Source organism: Panthera uncia, chromosome D1 (genome assembly GCF_023721935.1).
Source record: "Panthera uncia isolate 11264 chromosome D1, Puncia_PCG_1.0, whole genome shotgun sequence".
Lineage (NCBI taxonomy): Eukaryota > Metazoa > Chordata > Mammalia > Carnivora > Felidae > Panthera > Panthera uncia.
Window position 1 is genome coordinate 105,160,578 of NC_064808.1, and position 3,253 is coordinate 105,163,830.

A 3,253-nucleotide genomic window follows, 5' to 3' on the forward strand; every position below is an offset into this window, starting at 1 on the left:
TTTTTTTTCAACGTTTTTTATTTATTTTTGGGACAGAGAGAGACAGAGCATGAACGGGGGAGGGGCAGAGAGAGAGGGAGACACAGAATCGGAAACAGGCTCCAGGCTCCGAGCCATCAGCCCAGAGCCTGACTCGGGGCTCGAACTCACGGACCGAGAGATTGTGACCTGGCTGAAGTCGGACGCTTAACCGACTGCGCCACCCAGGCGCCCCAGGCACTATTTTAAATAATGGATACATCAGTGAACATGAAAGGATCCTGTGCCCACGGAGCTTACAGTCTAGTTGGAGGGAGTAGTATCACGGCCTGTGGTGGAACGGACGATAAACATAGTAAGTCAACCGTGTATTATGTTGTTTTCCTCCATCGAGAAAAGAAGCAGAGCAGAGAAGGAGGTTAATGGTGGGAGGGCACATGAGTTCCAGCTTCTAAAAGGGCGGTCAGGACAGTTGTCTCTGAGAAGATGACGTCTGAGTGAAGACTTGTAAAGGGGGAGTACTTTGTAAAGTACTTTGTAAAGTACTGTGTACTTATCTGGGGAAGAACATTCCAGAGAGAAGGAGAGACCAATGCAAAGGCCTGAGACGAAGGAGCGCCGGGAGGCCGGTGTGGCTGGGGGACTGCGTGAGAGCTGGTGGAGGTGAGTGAGGTCCGAGAGTTGCTGGAGAGGTGAGGCTTACCAAGCGGGACGTGCCAGAACGTCTCCGGATTTTGCTCTCAGACAGTGAGCTGTTTGGAGTGGCTTTGGGTGGACCAGCCACACGTTCTCAGCTCCATTTTAAGAGAGATGCTCCGGCCGCTGGGTGGAGATTAGACAAGAGGATGCAGGTGGGTGTGGGGAGACAGGATGGAGGGCTGTGGCCATAATCCAGATGGGAGATGACAGCTGGCGTGCCACAGCGTGGTGGCAGTGGAGGTGGGGGGAAAATAACAGGCTGGTGATTGTGTGATTTGGAGGTAGAGGCATCAGTGTTTCTGACGGGTTCGATGTGGGGTGTGGAGAGTAGGAGGCGTCAGCGATGCCCCCATCCCCATGAGAGGGCAGCCACTGCACATCGATTCCGATCTGTCCCGTGGGCCCTGTCATTCAGAGGCAGTTTCTTCTTGTCCTATTCTTCCCCTCCTCGGTCGTGGGCACAGATTCATCATGGCACTGCCCCCAGCATGTTGTCCTGGTAACATCTGCAGATAAACCCAGCAGGTACTTCAGGCTCCCGAGAAGCTCGATGTTCAGTCAGTGTGTGAAAACAGAAATAGAAGGCAGCACAAGGATTGTGATCATAAACTCCTTTAGGGACCATTAGATCGAGGTAAACACACACACCCAGGGATTCCAAAGTAGTGTAAGCAATAGAAAGGCAGGTGATGGAGGGCACTTTATTTTTAGTAAGTTGCTAAGGAGAAAATGCTTCCCCAAGAAGAGCCAGGCATGCAGGACCATAACCTTCCAATGCCCTTTGCAGAAGCAAGGGGAATAAACAGTGATGAAAAGAGGGAGTTAAGAGCTTTGTTGCTGCCTTGCTTCTGTTGCACCTCTGTCAACAGGTTCCCCAAAACCCTGAAAAGCAAATGTGAAAGAAGAACAACAATAGATACTCTCTCATGTGCAAAGTCTCATTTTCTCCCCTCTTGCAGAAGAAGCCAGTGGAGTTGGTTATTGATTAATGAGAAATGGTGAATAAGCCTATCATGCAATTTTAAAGAATGTCATTCTGGCTTTTGTAGTTTCCTGCAAGGAAAAGAGGGCAGTTAAAGAAATAAAAGCTTTTAAAATACATTCTAAAGGTTCAGCATAAAGGGCTAAGAGAGGTCTATGTAGAGTTCAGGAAGGAATTCTTAACCTGTGGTCCATGACTAAGCTTCAGAGTGTTTGTGAGTGACCCACAATTGTGTACATAACTGTGGGCAGGTGCATGTACACATCTTCTTAGGAGAGGGTCCATTTTTTTTTTCTAAAAAAAGTTAAAACTCACAAGCTATAGACTCTAGGCAGTGACCCCCTCCCTCCACCTTGCTTATGCTCATGAGATTTTAAAGACAGCCCAAAGTCCAAGCACCAGAGGCACTGATAGATTCGGATATAAAGGTGCCCCCAAGGGGTGTGTGTGTGTGTGTGTGTGTGTGTGTGTGTGTGTGTGTAGGCGGTAGTATGTCTATAAGATTATTACTTATTACTTGAATCAGTCCTTGATCCAACCCTTTTGAATACATATTTAGGTCCTATGTGAAGAAAAGACTGTAAGCAAAAATGAAGAGAGTACATGGTATGTTCTTTAATTTGTGATTGACCTTGGGGCAGGAATAGGAGAGACATGGTAAGTATTAACCAGGATAGTGGGTATTTTCCTACAGAAAACTCCCATTTTTGCTCTCGGACGATAAAACAAGCGAGACTAGTACATTTCCTTGTTAAATAGAGCGATTGAACCAATAGTAATGGAACCCTCCCACTTTCAGACAGACCCGTGGCAACATTAGCCAATTATAGAAAAAGATGAAACTGGGGCACCTGGGTGGCTCAAGCTGGTTGAGCGTCTGACTCTTGATTTCAGCTCAGGTCCTGATCTCACGGGTTCATGAGTTCATGCCCTGCGTCAGGCTCTGTGCTGTTGAGAATCTAATTGGGATTCTGTCTCTCTCTCCCTCTCTCTCTGCCCCTCCCCTACTCCACTTGCATTCTCTCCATCTCTCAAAATAAATATTTTTTTTTAAAAGAAAGAAAACAAAAGCTATTCCCCTACAGATTATCAGTGGCTACTGGGCTGTACAATCATAAGACTGGTGGTGTAGGATTGTCTCTGATCTGTTGCACTATCACTGTGGCCAGGGGAATGAGGTGCTGATTGGCTCAGGCCTGGGTTGTGTGCAATTCTCTACACCCATCACTGTAGCCGGAGGAATGGGCTACCTTGATTGGCTTAAGGAGTCAGGACCCTCCTGTGTATCTTTGGGTAGCACCAGTACTACACAAACTATGGGGTTGGGAATGGGGAGAAGGTTTCCTGAAGGGAATTTGGCCTGTACTAACCTGAATGACCATAGTTGCTGGGCTGCACATAACAAGGATTTTACTGTTACCCCTCCGGAAAAGGGTGCAGGTGAACCTACATCATATAAGGTTTTGTAGCCTTGGCACCATGAGGCTTTCTGGCGGGGCAGAAATGGTATCGCAGCATCTTCTGGCCAGGACCATCATACCCGTGGGACGATAGCAATGTCTCCCAATGACAGGCAGAGCAAGAGGGACTGTC